This window comes from Nicotiana sylvestris, chromosome 4, assembly GCF_000393655.2.
Source record: "Nicotiana sylvestris chromosome 4, ASM39365v2, whole genome shotgun sequence".
Taxonomy (NCBI): domain Eukaryota; kingdom Viridiplantae; phylum Streptophyta; class Magnoliopsida; order Solanales; family Solanaceae; genus Nicotiana; species Nicotiana sylvestris.
The window spans coordinates 165,189,698-165,215,440 of record NC_091060.1 but is presented as its reverse complement, the minus strand read 5'-3'; positions in this window follow the sequence as shown (position 1 = coordinate 165,215,440).

Genomic DNA, 25,743 nt, shown 5'->3' with positions numbered 1-25,743 from the left:
CGAAAATTACAAAAAAATAAATAAAATATAGTTCTATTAAGGTTTTATAGTCATTTTAACTTTGAAAAATACAAAAATATTACCTCATATTTTATCTTAATATTTAAAACGAAAATTACAAAAAATAGTTTCATTAATATTTTGTAGCTATTTTAAATCTTGAAAAAATATTTAAAAAAAAAGATATAGTTTTGTTTAAATACTAGTCTTATTTTTGGTAGTTATTTTGCTTACATAGGACTAGTTAAGCAACGTGTTCCTATTTCTCGGGTCCGGGCAAAAGAATAATATTCGGGTTTAAACTACCCGGTTTTAGGCCTAATTTTCGGACCTAGCCCATAATAAACCGTGTCCAGGACACGTGGGGAACCCCACCACGCGTGGGGAACATATGCCTTGAACCCCACCACGCGTGGGGCTCATTTTTATGGGCATTGTGTTACAAAACACGGGAAAAAGCCAACAGAAAGGGGGGAGACTTTCGAAATTTTGGGGGAGGGAACTATTCATCTTCTTCTTCAAAAAAGAAGAAGAAGAAAAACCCTAAGGGACGCCCATTTTTTTACCTACTATTGAGGCGTCGTCTTCCTCATTGGAAAACCAGACAAACCTACGAAGCCCAAACGCCACCCCGTCACTACCCAAACACCACGTCCAAACAACCAGCTCCCCGACTCCCTCGTCGTCACTGTCCGACCAACGACCCAAACCAACCAGTCCAAAAAACCCACCACCAAAACCACCCCAAACAAAACTCCACCTCCATCAACAAACCTTCAGCTCCCATCACCACTATCACCCTCGTTCCCGCCGTGAAACCACCATAAACAAACCCTACTCACTCCGTCAACAACCTCACGTCCGAAACCACCCAAAACCACTGCCTAAAACCAGCACCACGACCAACAGCCCCCCTCTTGTCGTCAAACAACCAGCTGCCTCACGACCATCGACTGTCCAAAACCAACGCCATAACCATCGTCACCACCACCGGCTCCCTCCGTCGACCCTACTGTCAATCACTATCCCAAAACCACCAACAAAACCACCAGCGACACAGTCCAAACACCACCCTCCCTCACGTCGGACCCCAGCTCTTCGACCTCACGTCCAGTGGCCATCCGAATTACTAGCCACGACGACTTCTTCTCCTTTGTCGTAGCAAAGAAAAACAGTCCGACGACCCTCCAGTTAATCCGACCATCGCTTCTTTCCATTCAGCCCCTCATGTCCAAATGACCACCTGGAAAAACCAGTCCCAGCCGTGACTCATTTTGGTCCGTTCGTGTTCGAGTTTCCGGCGCGAGCTATTCAGTCCGAGCTCTGACGACCTTTTCTATGGTTTCCCGTTCGAGGTTATCCGTCGAGGTCGGTGTTGAGGGTTGGTCCATGGCTCTATCCGTCTCTGTTTGTTCAGGTTAGTAAACTTCAAGCATTAGACAAGGAAATGTTACGGAATGTTCAAAAAATGCAATATAGAAATTGGTATGGTAATTTTCTGCCCATGTTTCACCGTATGCATTTTATTCATTTTTGCGTTGTGTTATTCTTGTTTTTTGATGTCATTTAATTAAGTTGGGCTAGTTGTTCTTGACACAAGTTTGACGTTAATTTGTTCGTGGTCCTTTGCTTAGTTCGTTCGGACAAAATTAGCATTAGTACTTGTTGTTACCACTTCCGAAACACCCATTCACTAGACTCATTTTATTAAATTTTGACAAGCTATGAGATTTTAGTTGTAAAGAAGCCGTAAGATTTAGTATTGTTAAAGGCGCAGAAATGGCATTTTTAAAAAAAATAAAAAAATAAATAAAATAATAAATAAATAATAATAATAAAATAAATAAAAAAACGGGACAAGCTTCGCCAAAAAATAAAAAAATGTACATATTGTGGAACCCTCGCAAAATATATGTATTAAATACTTAGATTCCGGGACGGGCCGTTTAGTAAATTTCACGGCCCTACCCAAAAATAATAATGCGCTAGTTGCTTCAGGCGCGCCTTTAATAATTTGATTTTCCTAAACTCGGGTGCACATTTATGTGACCCAAATCTAAATCTCAACGGAATCGAAATGTGTCTCTAATCACGGGTATATTGATTATGGCGTGGCCCGAGATGCATTTCCATGACGTTGTAAATTCCTTTTAATAATAAATGAGACGAGCCTCGACAAACAAAAATGTAGAAGCTGCGGGGCCCTCTAAATGGATATATATAATAAAAATACTTAGAATCCGGGACATGCCGTTTAGCAAATTTTACGGCCTTTCCCAAAATAACAATGCGTTAGTTGCTTTAGGCGCGTCTTAATAATTTATTTTTCTTAATTCGGGTGCACATTGATGTGACCCAAATCTAAATCTCAACGGAGTCGAGATATGTCAATAACCACGGGTGCATCGATGTAACGTGGTTCGAGATATATTTTCACGACGTTGCAATTCTCGTAAAAAATAATAATAATAAAAGCGGTCAAGAGTTTAAAACTTGCATATAGGTTTAACATGTACAAAATCAGATAATCAAGCCAAATATAACAATTGAGCGACCGTGCTAGAACCACGGAACTCGGGAATGCCTAACACCTTCTCCCGGGTTAACAGAATTCCTTATCCGGATTTCTGGTACGCAGACTGTAATATAGAGTCATTCTTTTTCCTCGATTCGGGATTAAATTTGGTGACTTGGGACACCCTAAATCTCCCAAGTGGCGACTCTGAAATAAATAAGCAAATCCCGTTTCGATTGTCCTTTAATTGGAAAAAACTCCCCTACGCCCCGCGGGTGCGGAAAAAGGAGGTGTGACAGCTCTGGCGACTCCGCTGGGGATGATAACCCAGAACCACTGGTTCAGGGTTAAGAATTCGAGCTTGAAATAATTGTTATTATTTGGCTTTATTTATTATCTGGTTTTTTACGTGTTTGAGCCTAATGTGCTAAATGCTGCTTTTACTGCTTTGATATTATTTGGACTGTATATATAAACTGTGCCGAAACCCCTCTCTTCTCTCTCTTGAGGAGTGCACGCTGGTCGTGGCTTCTTTCTGTTAGTGTCATATGCCAAAATAGAACGAGGATTCGGAGGAGTTGCAAAATCGGATGGCCTTTTGGTTACCGGTACACAGCTCCCATCCTTGGCTCGAGTTGTCCGCTCGGGTAAGCCAGGTCTAGAACAAATACCCAGGTTATCAACTTAGAATAACTCAGCTTCATGCCGGATCCCTAGTAGGAACGCTTATTTGCATCACGTTGCATTTGACTTAGGGGACTCAACACAGGGGTTGGGTCCGTCTAGGACAAACAACCTGAAAATAATAGACCATCTTTTGGCATCCTACGTGCTACATGTTGTATTTATTCAAGGGTGAATGGGTCATTTGGCAGACCAATGGTATTTGCGGACAAATGACACTCCTTATCATGCTGATCACGTTAAATAAGAAAGTTGCACGATTGTTGATAAGCATGCTATTATATTAATTAAGCATATAGAGAACATTGTGGAATTCAAGAAGCCTTGGTATTCCATATGTCCCCCACACTTCATTACGGGGAAAAGCACATGGGGAACATTTGTGGAATCCAAGAAGTCTTGGAATTCCCTATGTCCCCCACGCTTCATATTTTGGGAAGAGCAAATAGGGAACATTTGTGAAATCCAAGATGTCTTGGAATGCCCTATGTCCCCCATGCCACATTTTGAAAATATAATAAATAAAAAAAAATATATATATGTATATATATAAAATAAAATAAAAACGTTGAAAATTCAAAAAAAAAAAAAAAAGAGTTTGTATGTTTCATCATCATCCACAAGTTAGAAATAGTGGAAAAGAGGAAAAAATAACAGTGTATAAATGTGATTACTTATTGTTAGAAAAAAAAAAAAACAAATGTCCAAGTAGTGTCGAAACTCTGCCGAATTTTTGAGAAAATAAGAAAAAATATGTGTCTTATTAGTTAGTTTTATTAACAACAAAGGAAAAGTAGAAAAAAAATCATCATTGTTTTGTTTTGTTTTTTAAAAAAAATAGTTTGTCTTGCCATAAAAATAAAAGTAAAAAAAGGGGGTCTTGTTTTTGAAAAAATATGTTTATTTATTTGTTTATGAAAATGCTGAAATTATAATAGTCCAAAAATATTTCCATTATTGACTTCTTTAGAAATTCTTTCTAATTGTTTTTTTTAAAAAAAAAAAAAAAACAACATATATATATAATAAAAAAAATCCGAAAATATGTCTTCTTTCAAAATTGAAAAGCAAATTCAAAATTCAAAAAAAAAAACATTTTGAGAAGCATGTCTTTTATTAAAGGTAAAATTCCGAAAAATATTTTTTTTCTTTAGAATAAAAAAAAAAAACGAAAATTCAAAAAATATCTTAGAAGTCTTTCTTTTAAAAGAAAATCAATAAAAAAAAATACTTCCTTGCTTCTTTTAAAGTAGATCTTTCGCAAATTCAAAAAAAAAAGTTAGTTCATCTACTTATTCTTATTTGCCTACTTATTCTCATTTGCCCGAACTACGCGGGTTTGATTCTCACCGGATGTGAGATACGTAGGCAACCCTCATCGGGTCCAACCCCACCTTTTGCTAAAATAGCCAAAAATCAAAAATTTTAATCTTGTCATAATTAAGTCGGGTGATGTCCAACCCACCTTTTGCTAAAATAGCCAAAAAACAAATAAATAAAAAATATATGTCAAATTTTAATTTTGTCATAAAGAAGTCAGGTGACGCTGTTTTATCAAGACATAGCCGAATGTTCCCGAAAGGGACGCCGGAAGGCTGACTTTGCATAAATAGCCACCATTGGGTCATTTTGAGATATGGACCCACACAGGCTTAAAAATCTTCGTCCCCGAGGCGCTGAAGGGCCGTGTTTGCAACACCAGGATTTTATTATAATTTGAAAAAACAAAGAGTCGGCGGTCAGGTGAATACCGTTTGAATTTTGTCAGAATAAGCCGAGCCAGCTTCGGCCACGTCTTAAACCGTTCTTGCCGAAACAGCCATAGAGTATCTTTCAGTTGTCGAAAGATTGTTTTCGTAAAAGAATGGACAAGTTTTAAAGTGTCAAAATAATCCTCCCCTGCCTCAAAATTCATGTGAAAATTGGAAGGGGCCACATTTGCAAAAAATAACCATTTGGTTGCATTAGTCGAACAGAGAAAGGGAGCTGGAATTTTGTTTTTGAGTCTACCAATCTTTTGATTAGAACATGCGGGTTGTTTAATTTTCAAGTTTGTGGGTAATCTTTAAATCCTTTAAACCTAGTTTGTTTTAAATTTTTTTAAAAAAATGTGTGTTTAGTATTGTTTATCTTTTATTGGTCCGAACTACGCAAGGTCTGATTCATGCGGGGTCATGATACGTAGGAAATCTCCATAAGATTCGACCACAACAAAAAAAAAAAGAAATGGAAAAAAAGAAATGATGAAAAAGAAAAAAAAAGAAAAATGAAAAAAGACAGAAAAATGAAAAAAGGAGACAAGAAAAAATCGAAAAAAGAAAGAAAGAAAAAGAAATGAAAAAAGGAAAAAAAAGAAGAAAAAAAAACATCAAAAAGAGAAAAGAAAAAGATGTTGTTAATAATGAGGACCGACTGAGTCCATTCTAACCTGTTTGTTTCGCAAATAAAGTTAAGGTGGTTGGTTTGTGGTAGGCCGGACAATGACACTCAGAGTCCTTCACTTGCATCTCATGATACACACTCTGCGGGGATTGTGCCTGATAGCAGAAGCACTCAAATCCTATCGGGGAACTTATTGACGGAGGTTGATGATATTGAAGCTGGCAATGGTCATGACAATACTAATGCAAAGCTCAATGGCTAAGATGCCAAGTTTGATAAAGTGGGAGGACGTTCCGTTCCTTGGTTAACAAGAAAGAGAAGCTGGTGGTGGCTTATTTTGTTGTCATTTCTGTTGTCCGGGTTATTCTTAGAGTTGTAATCCGAATATTTTCTGGCGTCAAACCTTCTTATCTTCCCATTTTGTCATATCAGTTTGTTTAAGTTTTGTCGAGGTTGTGTTAGGATTTTATTTTGGTTGTTTTGTTTGTTTTATTATTCAAACCATTTCGCCGGTAGTCTAATGCAAAGCCGGTCTTTTGTTAAGTTCCAGTCGTCTTTTTGTTTAGTCCTTTTATCATTTCGTTCAATGCCGATTCTAGGGACATGACATGCACCCAGTTTGGGCCTAATCTTAAAAGTTAATCATAAAACCCTGGGAAGGTGATCAAAGCATTTAAAGGAAATAAGAACGGTTTGAGATTATTTGGAGCCCGAGTCATGTGGAACTGGGGCAAGTTAAACACAAAGAAAACCGTTAAAGAAAGATTCGCCTAAATTGGCATGAGGGTCGTTCATAATAATGAGAATGAGAGTGTCGCCCAACGGTGCTTTAGAAGTGACAAATGAACAAACAGATGTTGAATATAATTGTCAAGTCCAGCACCATCAGAAGAGACTACAAATTTAAATTGTGTTGTTTGCACTTGGCATGTTTTGAAGACCGGAATGACGAAGGCATTTTGTTCTGCTACCCAAACACTTTATCCTTCGTTACCCCTTTTGAGCCTTATTTATTTTCTTTCGTACCCCTCGTTCGGAATTAGTAGCAACGAATAAAATACGCAAGCATGGCGGGTAAGAGAAAAGAAAGAAAAGAAAACAACAAAATGGGAAAAGAAGAATGAAAGAAAAAGAGAGAAAAAAAACGACAAAAGAAAATGAGAAAAGAAAAAGAGAAAAGAAAAATGATAACAAAAAGCAAAAAGGGAAAGTTAAATGAAAAAGAGGAATTGGGAACTACGTTTGACCTGATTCCTCAAAGAGGATACGTAGGCGCCTCACGGCTCGGTCATAGTTTTGAAAAATGAAAAAAAAATCAATTAAAATATCCCCAAGCAAGAAACTGGGGCAGATGTTGCGTTTGTTGTAAATAAATCTAGTTCCGAAGGTTGTAATTAATAACCCAAAATCGATGCATTTTTGAGCCTTTAATACCCTTTCTTTCTAACCCTATCCAAAACCCACATTACGGTCCAAAGAAAGACCTTCCGATCAGTCTTCAAAAGATGCCAAGTCAGACAAATGAAGAGTCTTACCGGCGAACATAACATTCTGTTCCACAGCAGAAAGGACTCTAATCTCCAGCAGAAAGAGTCATACCGGCGACACTCCAAATCCCCAGCTGGAAAGTGATACAAATGAGAGAGTCTTATCGGTGAAAACCTTCACAGGCACCATAAGGCGATGAAAGCTGAGAGAAAAGCCAAAAATGAGAGAGACTTGATAGTGAAAACCCTTCGGGCACTGCAAGTCGAATAAGATTAAGAATCAGATGGGGAATCACCAATTGAGGATCTTGAAAGATGATTGACGGTAAAGGATAGGCCCCATATGCATGTCATGGCCATTAGAGTCGGTATCTGCGTTTGATAGGTTTTTATTTATAGTTTCTTTTGTAAAAGAGTCATCGTTTCCTTTGTCTTTTATTTTGTTTCTGTTATCTTTCTCCTTTCATAAAAAATTTCCCCAATAGAGTCTGTCCGGTCAGAACAAGTATGAAATGACTTCAAAATATGCCATCAGCTTTCCAAGATGAGATCTGACTAGTATATCCAAATGGTATAGTCAGCGAGGAACAAGCGCGAGGCCAATGTCAAAAAAGATATCCCCAGCAAAGGGAATTGATAAAAGGATTGACGAGCGTCAAGAGAGATATCCTTGCCAAAACCAAGGTTATAAACCTCAAAGGCCAAGGCCCATGGACAGAGCAAGGAGAGCAGTGAGCATGACTTGGCGAAATCCATACTAGACTAAAAGGTCGGGAAAATGCCAGTTTCCGAGCTATGCCACAAAAGAAGAGGGATATCCCCCAGCAGGAAGAGATTATCCCCAACACATAATATCATCCCCAACAAGTTGTTGAACGCAGAGAAAGGAAGGAGAAAGGGGAAAGCCATCCCAATAGGAGTATCACAACCAACCACCATGTTTTAAACTAACAATTTTGTTTGATTTGAATCAGGTAAAGGAAATGACATTGATGCCAGAACTGCATGCCACAAGGGATATTATCAAACTGGGGCAGAAAATTTTCCTTCCATTTAGAAAATTTTCTGGAAGTCAGGTACCCTCAGCTGATAACATTTTACCCCCAACAGGTAAGTAAATAATTCCCCAACAGTATTATCCCTAGCAGTTGCGAGGAGTCCAACACAAGGTTGGAAAGTCGGTATCCTCAGCGGTTCCTTTCGGGGAAAGGCAAAACGACTCTCAAGGGAGGTAGTCTTCAAAGGAAGAAGCTATGAATAAAAAAAAATAATAATAATAAAAAGATAATAATGAAAAAAAAGAGGGAAAATTCATCCCAATCCCCAGCAAGTATTCGAGGTAAGACATTTTCAAGTCTTAAGGATATTTTGGGTCCATCCGCCCTCGAATAGGATATGTCGGGTTCATCCGCCCTCAAATAGGATATGTCGGGTTCATCCGCCCTCAAATAGGATATGTCGGGTTCATCCGCCCTCAAATAGGATATGTCGGGTTCATCCGCCCTCAAATAGGATATTTCGGGTTCATCCTCCCTCAAATAGGATATGTTGGGTTCATCCGCCCTCAAATAGGATCTGTTGGGTTCATCCGCCTTCAAATAGGATATGTCGGGTTCATCCGCCCTCAAATAGGATATGTTGGGTTCATCCGCCCTCAAATAGTATATGTTGGTTTCAGTCTTTATTTTCAAGTGTTGAAGTTGGGAGCCCGCCCAGATAACAGAGGCATAAATTCAGTCTTTATTTTCAAGTGTTGAAGTTGGGAGCCCGCCCAGATAACAGAGGCATAAATTCAGTCTTTTTATTTTCAAGTGTTGAAGTTGGGAGCCTGCCCAGATAACAGAGGCATAAATTCAGTCTTTATTTTCAAGTGTTGAAGTTGGGAGCCCGCCCAGATAACAGAGGCATAAATTCAGTCTTTACTTTTCAAGTGTTGAAATTGGGAGCCCGCCCAGATAATAGAGGTATACATTCAGTCTTTACTTTTAAGTGTTGAAGTTGGGAGCCCTCCCAGATAACAGAGGCATACATTCAGTCTTTACTTTCAAGTGTTGAAGTTGGGAGCCCGCCCAGATAACAGAGGCATAAATTCAGTCTTTATTTTCAAGTGTTGAAGTTGGGAGCCCGCCCAGATAACAGAGGCATAAATTCAGTCTTTTTATTTTCAAGTGTTGAAGTTGGGAGCCCGCCCAGATAACAGAGGCATAAATTCAGTCTTTATTTTCAAGTGTTGAAGTTGGGAGCCCGCCCAGATAACAGAGGCATAAATTCAGTCTTTACTTTTCAAGTGTTGAAATTGGGAGCCCGCCCAGATAATAGAGGCATACATTCAGTCTTTACTTTTAAGTGTTGAAGTTGGGAGCCCGCCCAGATAACAGAGGCATACATTCAGTCTTTACTTTTAAGTGTTGAAGTTGGGAGCCCGCCCAGATAACAGAGGCATACATTCAGTCTTTACGTTTCAAGTATTGAAGTTGGGAGCCCGCCCAGATAACAGAGGCATACATTCCACGTCTTTACCCATAGGAGATGCATTTCCTCCTAAGTTTGTTTTAGTTTTACCTATAGGAGATGCATTTCCTCCTAAGTTTGTTTTAGTTTTACCCATAGGAGATGCATTTCCTCCTAAGTTTGTTTTAGTTTTACCAGTAGGAGACGCACTTCCTAAGACAAGTTTCACCAGTAGGAGACGCACTTCCTAAGTTTATTTCACCAATAGGAGACGCACTTCCTAAGTTCAGTTTCACCAATAGGAGACGCACTTCCTAAGAATAGTTTCACCCAGTAGGAGACGCACTTCCTAAGAACAGTTTTTCCCAATAGGAGACGCACTTCCTAAGTTTACTGTACCCACAGGAGACGCACTTCCTAAATCCATTGTACCAGTAGGAGACGCACTTCCTAAAAAGTTTTACCATAGGAGACGCACTTCCTAAGTTCAGTTTTACCATCAGGAGACGCACTTCCTAAATCCATTGTACCAGTAGGAGACGCACTTCCTAAAAAGTTGTACCCATTAGGAGACGCACTTCCTAAGAATAGGTTCACCAATAGGAGACGCACTTCCTAAGTTCAGTTTCACCAATAGGAGACGCACTTCCTAAGTCCATTGTACCAATAGGAGACGCACTTCCTAACCTAAGTTTCACAAGTAGGAGACGCACTTCCTAAAAAGTTTCACAAGTAGGAGACGCACTTCCTAAAAAGTTTCACCAGTAGGAGACGCACTTCCTAAGTTCAGTTTTACCATTAGGAGACGCACTTCCTAAAGTTTAGTTTTACCCCTAGGAGACGCACTTCCTAAGTTTAATTCCATGCACAGGAAACGCACTTCCTGAATTAAGTTTTCATTATTAGGAGACACACTTCCTAGTCTGGTTCGCTCAGGTTATACTTTTGCTTTAGGAGACGCACTTCCGGAATCGATATTTCGCCCTTAGGAGATGCACTTCTTAGTCTGATTCATTTTAAGTTCGACCATAGGAGACACAATTCCTAGTCCAGTTTTTTGAAGTTTACCCGTAGGAGACGCACTTCCTAATCAAGATTTTATTCATAGGAGACGCACTTCCTAGTTCTAGTCACTGAAGTTTGCACCCTTAGGAGACGCACTTCCTAGTTTAGCTCATTCCGATTCAACCATAGAAGACACACTTTCTAGTTTGAGTCATTGAGGTTTTTATTTTAGCAGACACATTTGCTAGCAAGAGTTTTGGTTTTACTCATAGGAGATGCACATCCTAGCCTAGTCTTTAGTTTACTCTCATCATTGCATCAGTAGTGTAAGTGAGTTACGATTTTACTAACGACTCACAAATCTTCCCAGTACAAACTGGGTTAGGAAATTTTGTTTGTTTTGTTTGTTTTGATTGTCAGGGACCCGCCTGTAGAACGAAGGTTGTTGCGTGTCGAAGATAGAAGAAGTCAGGAGTCCGCCTGTAGAACGGGGAAACATTTTTCAAGATCAAGCAGTGACCCACTGTAAAGCAGAGGGTTACAACAAAAATCCCCAGCACTCAATCCAAGATAGAAGCAACAAGAAGCTCGCCCCAAGAATGCAAGTTAACAGTCTGGGATGATCAACAGAAGCTGGTCACCAAAAAACAAAAAAAAAAACAACAAGAAGGAAAAAGAGAAAAAAGAAAAAAAGAAAAAGAACCCAAATTACGGAACTGGAGAACAAATGTGGTCTGCTCAAGAACTAGCACCTACAACTAGCAAGTATCAAGGTTCAGATCTAAAGTCTGTATGAAGCACCATTCAAGACTCAAGACCAAGTTTCAGAAGACTTAAGAGATAGGAATCCTTGTAACTAGTAGCTGATAGGCTTAGTTAGTCTTTTTCAGTTTTCATTTTTGTTGTAATGACAGGACCGCGGACCGGAACCTCGACGGAACGGCACCTCGATCGGCTCTCCACCTCGGTACACTTCACTATCTCTCTCATTCCCGAACTACACGTGGCCTGATTCCTGTATAACCAAGGATATGTAGGCAGCTCAGATACCAGGGCTCGGTCACATTCCCTCCCTTTCCTTAAGTGTAGTCCGTCCAAGTAATGGTCGGGTCAAAAACACGTCTAGTCATTCTTTGTCGGAAAACTCTTCGTGTTTCCAGTCAAAGAGGGGCAGCTGTAAGCACGTGATTTTTGACCCTCCCCGAGAATTTTCACATTTTTAGCATGAATATGTGAAATTGGGTCCAGTATAGCTATTTTAACTATTTTTACTTTATTTCGTTGCAAAAAGAAAAAAATTTCAAAAAATATATATATAAATTTTATTTTATGTATCTCTCATAAACTTGAAAAATACAAAAAATTGCACTTTATTTTTGTACTTTATATAATTTCGAAAATTACAAAAAAAATAAATAAATAAAATATAGTTCTATTAAGGTTTTATAGTCATTTTAACTTTGAAAAATACAAAAATATTACCTCATATTTTATCTTAATATTTAAAACGAAAATTACAAAAAATAGCTTCATTAATATTTTGTAGCTATTTTAAATCTTGAAAAAAATATTTAAAATAAAGATATAGTTTTGTTTAAATACTAGTCTTATTTTTGGTAGTTATTTTGCTTACATAGGACTAGTTAAGCAACGTGTTCCTATTTCTCGGGTCCGGGCAAAAGAATAATATTCGGGTTCAAACTACCCGGTTTTAGGCCTAATTTTTGGACCTAGCCCATAATAAACCGTGTCCAGGACACGTGGGGAACCCCACCACGCGTGGGGAACATATGCCTTGAACCCCACCACGCGTGGGGCTCATTTTTATGGGCATTGTGTTACAAAACACGGGAAAAAGCCAACAGAAAGGGGGGAGACTTTCGAAATTTTGGGGGAGGGAACTATTCATCTTCTTCTTCAAAAAAGAAGAAGAAGAAAAACCCTAAGGGACGCCCATTTTTTTACCTACTGTTGAGGCGTCGTCTTCCTCATTGGAAAACCAGACAAACCTACGAAGCCCAAACGCCACCCCGTCACTACCCAAACACCACGTCCAAACAACCAGCTCCCCGACTCCCTCGTCGTCACTGTCCGACCAACGACCCAAACCAACCAGTCCAAAAAACCCACCACCAAAACCACCCCAAACAAAACTCCACCTCCATCAACAAACCTTCAGCTCCCATCACCACCATCACCCTCGTTCCCGCCGTGAAACCACCATAAACAAACCCTACTCACTCCGTCAACAACCTCACGTCCGAAACCACCCAAAACCACTGCCTAAAACCAGCACCACGACCAACAGCCCCCCTCTTGTCGTCAAACAACCAGCTGCCTCACGACCATCGACTGTCCAAAACCAACACCATAACCATCGTCACCACCACCGGCTCCCTCCGTCGACCCTACTGTCAATCACTATCCCAAAACCACCAACAAAACCACCAGCGACACAGTCCAAACACCACCCTCCCTCACGTCGGACCCCAGCTCTTCGACCTCACGTCCAGTGGCCATCCGAACTACTAGCCACGACGACTTCTTCTCCTTCGTCGTAGCAAAGAAAAACAGTCCGACGACCCTCCAGTTAATCCGACCATCGCTGCTTTCCATTCAGCCCCCTCATGTCCAAATGACCACCTGGAAAAACCAGTCCCAGCCGTGACTCATTTTGGTCCGTTCGTGTTCGAGTTTCCGGCGCGAGCTATTCAGTCCGAGCTCTGACGACCTTTTCTATGGTTTCCCGTTCGAGGTTATCCGTCGAGGTCGGTGTTGAGGGTTGGTCCATGGCTCTATCCGTCTCTGTTTGTTCAGGTTAGTAAACTTCAAGCATTAGACAAGGAAATGTTACGGAATGTTCAAAAAATGCAATATAGAAATTGGTATGGTAATTTTCTGCCCATGTTTCACCGTATGCATTTTATTCATTTTTGCGTTGTGTTATTCTTGTTTTTTGATGTCATTTAATTAAGTTGGGCTAGTTGTTCTTGACACAAGTTTGACGTTAATTTGTTCGTGGTCCTTTGCTTAGTTCGTTCGGACAAAATTAGCATTAGTACTTGTTGTTACCACTTCCGAAACACCCATTCACTAGACACATTTTATTAAATTTTGACAAGCTATGAGATTTTAGTTGTAAAGAAGCCGTAAGATTTAGTATTGTTAAAGGCGCAGAAATGGCATTTTTTTAAAAAAATAAAAAAATAAAAAAAATAAATAAAATAAAAAATAAATAATAATAATAAAATAAATAAAAAAACGGGACAAGCTTCGCCAAAAAATAAAAAAATGTACATATTGTGGAGCCCTCGCAAAATATATGTATTAAATACTTAGATTCCGGGACGGGCCGTTTAGTAAATTTCACGGCCCTACCCAAAAATAATAATGCGCTAGTTGCTTCAGGCGCGCCTTTAATAATTTGATTTTCCTAAACTCGGGTGCACATTTATGTGACCCAAATCTAAATCTCAACGGAATCGAAATGTGTCTCTAATCACGGGTATATTGATTATGGCGTGGCCCGAGATGCATTTCCATGACGTTGTAAATTCCTTTTAATAATAAATGAGACGAGCCTCGACAAACAAAAAATGTAGAAGCTGCGGGGCCCTCTAAATGGATATATATAATAAAAATACTTAGAATCCGGGACATGCCGTTTAGCAAATTTTACGGACTTTCCCAAAATAACAATGCGTAGTTGCTTTAGGCGCGTCTTAATAATTTATTTTTCTTAATTCGGGTGCACATTGATGTGACCCAAATCTAAATCTCAACGGAGTCGAGATATGTCAATAACCACGGGTGCATCGATGTAACGTGGTTCGAGATATATTTTCACGACGTTGCAATTCTCGTAAAAAATAATAATAATAAAAGCGGTCAAGAGTTTAAAACTTGCATATAGGTTTAACATGTACAAAATCAGATAATCAAGCCAAATATAACAATTGAGCGACCGTGCTAGAACCACGGAACTCGGGAATGCCTAACACCTTCTCCCGGGTTAACAGAATTCCTTATCCGGATTTCTGGTACGCAGACTGTAATATAGAGTCATTCTTTTTCCTCGATTCGGGATTAAATTTGGTGACTTGGGACACCCTAAATCTCCCAAGTGGCGACTCTGAAATAAATAAGCAAATCCCGTTTCGATTGTCCTTTAATTGGAAAAAACTCCCCTGCGCCCCGCGGGTGCGGAAAAAGGAGGTGTGACACTAATAACCAAAAATCTCGCAAGTAGTTAACCATGCAACCCAATCATAGGCGGTGGGACTCTCCCACTTAGCTTGAAGCCACTGATACACAATCTCTGGAATTCACCAGTATTCTTTATCTCATATTGACATAGATCTAGCACAACCATCCCGCCGAGTTCTTGAAATCTTTCTATAACACCATTTATGAATACTTTGAATCGTTAACCATGTTCACATGTCCGACCCCTTCACCAGATAGCCAGTAGGATTCTTCGCAAAGGCTTCGCCAACCACGCGACCGCTGATCTGCTTACAAGAGATGACCCACCTGAACCCGTGCTCATTTACCAGCTACACAAGTCCATTCACTCCTTATGGACATCAACTAAATGTGCGACAATATCCTCCAATTCAAAGTTATGTTGTAAACTCCTTCATATCAAGCAACTCTTTTCCGTCGTATCAAATCTCTCGCCGTATAATAGCCGATATTTCAAATCAAGTCCGTAGACCCAGCCACTGAATCCACATACTGCTCTGCCACTCTCTCACTTTGGGCAGACTCACTTCTTCAAGTAACTACTCAACCTCCGCTTCTTGCACCTGGTCTTTTAGAAGTTTAACCATCACATGGCATTTCTCACACGTCCTTCCTCATCCTTTGCTGCTCGATTATTGCCTTAAATAAAATCTATCTTCGTAACACTTGAATCCACCAATCGCTACTAACTTTAAACCTTTCCAAAGTTCATCGTTCTCGAGCCGTCAACATTAGAAATACATATTAAACCCTGAACCACCGCACCCCGCGATATTTAACAGTCGCTTTTCCAATATTATTTCACAATATCTTACCCCAAATGTGAATTACAGAAGACCATAACACCGACGAACTTAACATATTAAATCAAGGATGACGATGCCACGTTGCAGATAAAAATTCTACCACACTTGAAAATACCAAGTCTCGTTACTCCATCGATCCAAATCAAGACATTCATAGGCCAATTGCTTTTTCCCAGCCGGAAATGAAATACCGAACCTCAGAATCATGCATTGAGAAAACTCCCTTCCAAATCTTTCACTGCCCCAACATATAGGCAAGAACTTTACCAACACGCCCATACTGTGCGACAACCAATCACGAGCAATCGTAGAAATCTACGCATAGACTCAAAGCTCTCGGTAATACTATTACTGAGCTGAAATGACAATATAGCCTTCCGCAAGGCGACGATAATAGCCCAAATCAACTATACTGGGAGAAACATCCCGCTCCACATCGATAGTACCATTACAATTCTTCAATTCTCGATTTTAAAAAGCAGTTCGCATCGCGTAAGATTGAGTAGGAAGGAAACATGGGCATAAGCCCCAAGGAATCAAATCGCACGATGAGGAATCAAGAAGGGAAGTGCTCCTAACATCCCTGTAGCCTCTCGAAGATAAGTACATATGTCTCTATACCGATACACAACACTCTACTAGACTCTCTCATGACTCGTGAGACCTAAGGGAACCTCGTGCTCTGATACCATGTTGTCACGACCCAAAATTCACTAAGGGTCGTGATGGCGCCGGACACCGCTGTCAGGCAAGCCAACCAAAATACTTAATTAAATTCTCGTTTTAATAATTTTGAAAACTATGATTTTCCTTCAATATTACCAGTAAAAGATAATCGTTTCAAATCGAATATGAATATTAAGCAGTTAGTACAAGATACCCCATAATCATCCCAGAACCCGGTGTCACAAGTGCATGAGCATTTACTAGGGAATGATATAAAATACAGTAACTGTCCGGAATACAAGTGGATAGAAATAAAAATACAGTACAATACGCTGAAGGAGACTCTGCTAGCTGCAGGTCATATCGATAATTGCAGCTCACCTAAGTCTCCATATCAACCATGCCGCTATGCCACTAGCCACATATGAACCTGTGCAACAAAAATGCACAGCAAGTGTAGTATGAGTACGAAAACAACGTATACCCAATGAGTATCCCGTCTAATCTCGAAGAAGTAGAGACGAGAGGTCGAATTCGACACTTGCTAGTAGTCCAATGGTAATATTATTAATGTGATGAATCACGGATTTATTAAGAACAATAGTAAATTCAAATAAGTCACGAAACAGGTAAGAGTTCTTTTTTATTAAAAGTCTCCGGATTCATAATCCATTAATTAACAATTATCTCAAGTCAGGGAGAGCAAATATCAATATTAATAACTCTCAAGGCGAGCAATACAAGCATGCGCAAATCATGCCGAGGTCGTACAGCCCGATCCAACATAAATGTAAAATGTGCACTGCCGAGGGTTGAACGGCGCGAACCATAGATGCATCTATTACCCCGCTCGTGAATCATACATTCGACGTGGTCAAATTTAAATAAACAATCACCCTTATCGCGAATCATACATTCGACGTGGTCAAATTTAAATAAACAATCACCCTTATCGCGAATCATACATACGACGCATGTACACATAGAAATACATGCTCAAACAGCCAATTAAGAATTTATCGGGGAACATTTATCCAAATAAAAGCCAATTCTTTTTATAACGATTTAAGAAAATGAAGTTTAATCCTTTTAGAAATTTATTTACCAATTCGATAGGATTTAAGCAATTCAACTGCCAACAAAATTTCAGATATTCCAAATGTAGCATGATTTTGGGTCCTAGACTACCCGGACTTACACATATTTGTAGCTACGCACGGCTCTCGTTACCTCGTACGTACGTAGCCCCCACAAATAGGAGCACATAACCAATTATTTCACCTATGAGGACAATTCCCTCTTACATGGTTAGAAAGGAGACTCAACTCGCTCCGATTGATGCACAACGCCCCAAAACTATTCAAACAATGGGCAAACCAATAAAAATTTACTCTAATACTTGTAACAATTCAAATTATATAAGTTCCCAACTCCGCTTGAAAAGTTGACCAAAATGCCTTCGGGCCCACGTGCCCGAATTCCGAAATTTCTCGAATATAAATTCTACCCATAGCTTTACTAACTCAAATATACAATTTGCTCAAATTTCATGCTCAAATTCAAGGTAAAAGTCCCAAATTCCAAATTCTAGGTGTTCCCCAAAAATCCCAAATTTTTACTAATTTTTCATATCTAAATCCATGTAAGACCACATATTTAACTCAAAAATAGGAAGAAATCACTTACCTAGTGTTGCTTGGTGAAAATCCCTCCTTGAGCTCTCCAAAATCGTCCAAACCAAATGAAAGAAATGGTGTTTAAAACAATCTGCCCAGGTTTCATCGAGTTGTACCTTGCGTTGTGCAGGTTGTACATCATATTACCATTTTCCCTAGCTGTACATCATCTGTTAAAATGGCCATATCTACTTGTGAAAATATCCAAATGACAAACGTTTTAAAGATTTGGAAACTACACTCGAAGATCTTTCATTTGATAAGTTGTACACCATATAACTCTTTATATACTCCGAGATATGAGCTTCTAAAGTCGGCTCCATGCATCAGAAAATTCTGTCGAAACTGCTCCACCAGCCATCTTCAATCGATCATAACTTTTTGAAACAATTTCCAAATCATGAATGGTGGTTTAACTTTCTAGAAACTCGAATTCAAGGGCAACAAGTTTTATGTTTTGCATATTTTTAGATTCCTTATAGATTTCGAGATACAAGCTTCCAAAATAGCCTCCTTGATTGTACCATTGTTGTCCAAAACAGCAGTTGCAGCAGAAAAAGCAACAGATTTTCAGCAGTTTCAAATTTCCAAAATCGATCCGTTAGCCTTCCGAAATCCACCCGAGACCCTCGGTACTTCAACCAATTATACCAACATGTCCCAAAATATGATACGAACTCACTCGAGGCCTCAAATCACATCAAACAACGTCGAAATCATGAATCGTACTCCAATCCAAACTTTATGAACTTTGAAATTTCAAACTTCTACATTCGATGCCGAAACCGTCAAATCACGTCCGATTGACCTTAAATTTTGCACATATGTCATATTCGACATTATGGACCTGCTTCAACTTTTTGAATTGGAATCTGATCTCGATATCAAAAATTCAAACTCTCGGTCAAACTCCTCAAAAACCTCCAAAATTCTATCTTTAGTCAAATAACTTCAAAATGACCTACGGACCTCCGAATTCACTTCCGATCGCGCTCCAAACTCCAGAATCACCATACGGAGCTATTCCCAGACTCGGAATCCCAAACGGACATTGATAACCTTGGAATCCACTTCAACCCAAACTTATAAAATTCTTCTAAAATGCTAACTTCCACAATAGGCGCCAAAACATTCCCGAATCTTCCAAAACCTGATCCAAACTATGCCCAAGTCAGAAATCATCATACGAACCTGCTAAAACCTTCAAATGCCGTTTCCGAGGTCGTTTACTCAAAAATCCAATCTTACCTAATTCTTTCAACTTAAAGCTTCCGAAATGAGAATTCTCTTTCCAAATTAACTTTGAACTCTCCGAAATTCGATTCCGACCACGCGTACAAGTCATAATACTTGAAATGAAGCTGCTCATGGCCTCAAACTGTTGAATGGCGCGCTAGAGCTTAAAACGACCAATCGGGTCGTTACATTCTCTCCCACTTAAACATACGTTCGTCCTCGAACGTGCTGAGAACTGTGTTGGGGTTGTCCAAAATCACTGTTTAACACCTCGAGCACCTACCCGTGCTACCACAACTTAGCTGGGCATCCTAGCTCGATTAATCTGAAGATATCCTTTTTCACTTAAGCAAATAAGCCTTAGAGCCCAATTCATACATCCGGAATTCTCTGCCAGGCCTGTTCAACATACGCTCACCGTATCAATAACTACCCGCAGCACCAAAACATGACTGCATACCTTAGCTAAATTCACACCTTGCACCACTTTACTCACAGGACCACAATAACATTCTTTGATCCAATTAGTCAAAATTCTACGAATTTGATGCTCCCATTGCACCTCATGACCTACATAGGTCTTGCTCTAACTCTTACAATACCGCAAAGACGGAAAAGATGTGTAGAAATTCATACCCAACTACCGAATCAACAAATCATTGGGTCTATACTCCTGACAAGAACTATCACCTCATTCTGAACGAAATAATGGTCTTAGCTCCTTAATATACTTTATATAATCAGATTGCACTGATCCTAAATCCAATGATCTCGTCTCACCTAGTACGAACCGCTTAGGCAATAAGCCACCCCGGACATGATCAAAAGTCTCATATGATGCCACAATGTGCCAATAGGCTATGAACTCGAACGTGACAAAAGGAAAACGAACTCTGGAAGGAACTACTCAACTCACGCACTAATATTGACTTTCCTTAGAAAATAGGAAACAAGGCACACAAAAATAGCATATAGAAAATTTTACTCAACATTAGATTGTTGCGGCGTGCAACCCGATCCAAATAGCATACCTATGGCGGCTTGCAACCCGATCCACACATAGAATTCACATAAGGATATATACATCGAGCTAAATTGCTCATTACAACAGAATACCGAATATCGGTCACAAGCACGCTAAGTACATAATACCATCCCTAGGGAGACATATAGTGCCATAGGCTACAAAACTAAAGCACAACTGAGGTGCAATATATGTTCTGAAGCTAAAGAGCCATCCTGCTCATATATTACCATCTCTACGTAGAACCTCAATACATAAGAAAATTATCGAGTCGTTCACCACTCACACGACACAATATAACATTACATGAAATAGCCGACGACGAAATAACACCCCATGTCTTAATACTCCTCCATAAGGAGCGCTATGCTGAAATGAACACATTCGGCCTGGTATAAGGCCCATATTCACATTTAAATCCATCCACAGACCTCAAGCTGATTCTGATCGCACTGAACTAGGCTAATAACCTTTCAAAGGTCTATAATAACTCCCCTTTTTCTCATAACAAATATGAACAACCATCATAACCGGAGTAATCCTCCACAGTCCACAACCCAATAAATCGAGTGCCCTCCAAGCATCAATTCTCAATTTAACGACGTCACCACAATCTTCATACTTGGTTTAACTCTTCAATCAATCAAGTGACTATGCACCACACTTATACAACCTTCCCGTGGGGCACACTCCCACAACCTTCCATAACAGATAACAGGTCTATACATCCAAACCACCGGCCGCACTAACGCTGAAAAGCGATCAAGAATCCTTAGCTAGGATGCAAAGCCCTTTTCACAAAACACCAATCTCAGGTGACGCTGAAAACAATACCAACTTACTTTAAACATCGATAACAGTAGAATACTTCTGAGTAACATCAATTACGGCGGCCGACAAGCCTCGCACGTACCGTCACAAATCATTCGCATAACTTGATTACGCTTGTAAGCTCGTAATTTTTTGACCCGCACAACTTTTAAAAGTAGTATTTTTAAAGAAATATTTACTCATTTTTTTTAGGATATTTATTTGGGTTTATTTTTATAAGATTTTACTTCACTACCATTTTTAAGGCACAAAAAAAAACTATAATAATAATAATAAATACAGTATATATATAGTTTCATGTTTTACCTTATTTCTATTTAGTTTAGGTTATTAATATTTTATAGCCATATCTTTTGTTTTTACCATGATTTTTCACTTTTATTTTGAGTATAATAATATGTATAAAAATGATATTTAAAAAAATGGTTTCATAGTATGATATATTTTATTTAATTAATGGGAATTAGTTTTATTTTTATATATAGTTCAAGAAATTGGGTTTGTTAGTCAATGGATCTTAGGAATTGAAGAAAACCCAAAGTTTTGGTCCAATTTCAGGCAAGAACATGGCCCAAATCGGGCAGCCCATTCCCTTTTGACCCATGAACCCATCAGACCATTGTCAAATCCTATCCCTTCATCCCTTGTTAATCCAAAGGATCATATTAATTCCCCCTAACACATAAAACCCTATTAGGATCATATTTTTTTACAATCCCTAACCCTAAAGACTAAGGCACCCGCACCCATCTCCTCTCCAAGACCACTCTGCCGACCTAGACTCGCCGGAATCGGCCGAGTTCACTCGTTGGTCCCCCCATGGTCCCCCTCTCCTTTCCTCTCCTTTTTCTACGTCACACACTCCATACAAGCCTCATCATATGCATGAGATTCATGCGTTTTCCTTTCTTTTTCATTCAATTTGAGGCAAATCCGAGACACTTGAATAAATCTTGGAGAAATGGGAACCGTTGGATGAAGATTTTTGTCCAAGGTCTCCATTTTTCTGATTTTTGTTTGTGAGAGGGGATTTTCGGAATTTATTGAAAGGCAAATTCGGGTTTCTGGGGGGATTTCTTGTTGAAGAAGGAGAAGCTTCGAGAGAGGGTGATATATATTTGGATTTTTGGACAGAATGAAAAGAAGAGAGACATAGATCGGGAGAGAGGGCTAGGGTTGGTTTTTGACTTTTCGTCTTCTGGTTTTCATTTTTTGTTCATTCATAGAGAGAGATCTGAAAAAATAAAAAATAAGAAGAACAAGGGTTTTGGTTTTGATTTCCAACTTTCCCTTTGGATTTTTCTCGTTCATATAAAAGCAGAAATAATTTTTCTTTTTCGACTTTCATGCTTCTCCAGTCCGAAAAAATGCTTTAGTTTCTGATTTTTTTATCTTCTTTCGTGGAGTTGATTTGAATTCGAAGTGGGGTCCAGTTGAGGTTCGAGGTTTCAATTCTAGTCGCCGATTCGAAGCTGGCTCGCGGTTCCGTTCGCTTTCTGTTGTGATTTCTTTATTTGAAGTTTGCCGTTAAAGTTGTGTTTTGTCGCTTATTCCACTATTATTAACAAGTTGATCCCTCATCAGGTTCATCTCTACCCTTTTCTTCCCTTTTATTTTTATTTTTGGTGTGATTAAAATATAATAAGAGCTATCAAAAACTGTCGAGCTTCACTGGTTGGGATTTTTCGTCTATTTTTGTGTGGTGTTTGAGGTGTTTCAATGCGTTGTTTGAATCCAATATTTGAGTTGTATGGTATTTTCATTTGTCTGCATCGTGACTTTGAATGTTCAAGTAATTCTTCTCCTTTCTTAGCTGATTTTGATTGAAGATTTAGGTGACATATTATTGTGGATTAAACCAATCGGCAGTTTCAAATTATTTTTATGTGTTTGATTGAAGTGAGGTTGGAGTGGCTAAATTTGAAATTCCATTTCCGTTTGTATCCCGATTATACTGATGGGTTTCTTTTGGATCTTGTTTTCATTCTAGAGCTATAGGGTACTAAGCCAAATTTCACATGAGTTTTAATCTTGGTTTGGTCGTTTAAGATTCATTACTGTTTTACTTGACGAGTTGTTCGGGCTTTGATCACATATTTGCCTAGAGATCATATTTTTGTTAATGTACTGGAATTATCATTCTCATGTCACCATGCTTTGTCATCTTCATTTTGAGTTAAGTAGATGTAATAACTCATTTAGGATGATTTAATCATTTGTTATTGGGGAATTTAAAAGGAGAATTGAGCGTGCAAGGTGAGAACATAAAGAGGGGAAAGGGTTTAGAGAGACATTAAAGGCTCTTGTTATGTTTTAGTCCACCTTTTGTTCACTTTAGTTCTGTATTATATTTTTCTTACTTTGAATCACTTAGTACTACTTGTTTAACTGTCCTATGTGGTTTCACTAAATATATGGATTTCAATTTGCACGGATCTTTCTGTGAGCAGTGGGTTTGGGTTTAATGGAGCTAAATAAACTCGAACATGAAAATTTCGTTCTGGCTTTACCTTATTGTTTAATCGCTAAGCGCATGCTAGGCCGACCACACTTGGGTAGGCAAGCTTGAGGATTTTTGTTAGTTTCGAGGCGAGAGGTCGTTCCCATAGTTAAATTTATCCGGGGAATGCCCCGAAGAATTTGTATGTATTTTATTTCCGGGGAATGCCCCGAAGTGAATATAATTGGAGGTCGTGGCGAACATCGTAGAAGAAGTAGCATAGGATAATTTAAAACTTTAATTTTTTTTCTTTTAATTTTCTTTCATTTAGTGGGGACGACCTCGAGCTTCTTTTGATTGTTTATTTTCTTTTTGTGTGTTATAACCTCAATTGAATATCTTAAAACCCAACTAGATCGAGTACGCAACCGTGATTTTCACGGGACTTGGGGAGTGCCTAACACCTTCTCCCCGAGTCAAATGAACCTCCTTACCCGAATCTCTGGTGTAGACTTAGTTTTAGAGTTCAAAGTGTTTTAAAGGAAAAATTATTTTTTAAAAAAAAAACGGTGACCTGGCACATCGAAATCAAATGTCAGGTGGAGACTCTGAATTATTTCCTTTTGAACACAATTTTGTCACTTTCTAATTGAAAACCCTTTTCAAGCCTTACTAAATCTTTTTATTATTTTAAGAGGGTTCAGTGAAGTTTGTTAAAAAAAAGGGGTGTGACATCTCAGGCGACTCTGCTGGGGAGCTTGCAGGTTCGAGCTAGTACTTGATCTTGTTGGCTTTTAGGATATTCGGTTGAGGTTTTTATGTGTTTTGTCTGTTTTATTTGATTTTATTTTGTTTATTTCGTTTTATTTGCTAGTTGCTTATTTGTTTACAGTTTTTTCTTAATGCGTTACTTCTTTATAAACTGTCATCATTTGCATAATCATGGGTCTTCTTTCTGTAACAAGTCTCGGAGTACGCGTCGCGTGCACGAACTCTTTGTTGAGTCACCCTTAATTTAGGAGGGGGGCCGTCGGACGTATGGAGTGGGTGGAAAGCTTGAGCAGCCACCATCGACCATACGCTCCCCCGAATTGCCTTGTTAGTGAACCCCAAACTTAGGTCAGCCTTTAGGTCATTTTTATTTGCATCATGTCATTTAGACCTAGTATGGCTCGGTCCCAGGTACCGTGTCCCTTTGTAGGAAGCCTGTCCAAATTTTGTCAAAATGGGCTCGTGACCCAAAATGACATTTAATCATCCTATGTGCTAAATGTTGCATCTATGAGGGTAAAAGGGTCATTTGGCGGACTGATGCTTGGGAAAGAAGGGTGAAAATGAAGCAAGTAGGGCCCAATTATATTTTTCTTTCACTACTTTTTCAAAAAAAAATGAAAAAAATTACACTTTCTCATTATTTTCCAAAAATTAGAAAAAAAAGAGAAAGAAAATCCAAAAAGATTTTACATTTTTCATCATTTTCCAAAAATTCATTAAAAAAAAATCCAAAAAGAGTTTACATTTTCCATCATTTCTCAAAAAAACAAAAAAGTGGTTTTTCCAAATTAGTTGCATTTTTTAAAAAAAGGCTTCATCCCATGTTTAATCTTCCCGAACTACGCGAACCTGATCCTCGTCTTCTGGGGCGGGATACGTAGGAAACCCACATAGGGTCCGATCTTCCTAGTAGGTCCTAGGTTCTTGGCTTCCAGGGTCGTAGCCAAATCTTGCATGTATAGCCATATTTGGCCACATTGGCCGTATTTGCAAAATAGAAGTGTTTTATCAAAGTAGTTTGTTATCTCTTGTCTTAGGATCCTGAGTCTACAACAAAGTGTCCTCTTAATTCTAAGGTTCATTCCTGTAGAATTTGCATGTCTAGCCACTTTTGGCCACATAGGCCATTCTTGCAAAGTAGGGTTATTTTCGCAAGGGTGGCTCAATTACCCATGTCTTAGGATCTTGAGTTTATAACTCGGTGTCATATCACTTTAAGGTCCAATCATGTCGTGTTTGCGTCCCTTGCCACATTTGGCAACATCGGCCATTTTTGCGGAAAAAAAGGGTCCATTTCCGCAAAGTAATTTTTAAGACCATGATTGTCGGTATTAAGCTTTAAATAGAGTATTTCTCATGCATTAGGGGTCAACTTTGTCAAGTTTTCCACTTTCAGCCACTTAGGCCATTTTGCAAATATAGCCAAGTTGTGTTCTGCATTTGTCCACTAAGAAGTGTGTTGGGGTCACGTAGTGTCCCGAGTCGCTAACCATGTTTGCTTCATTTAGGTATGGACCCGTT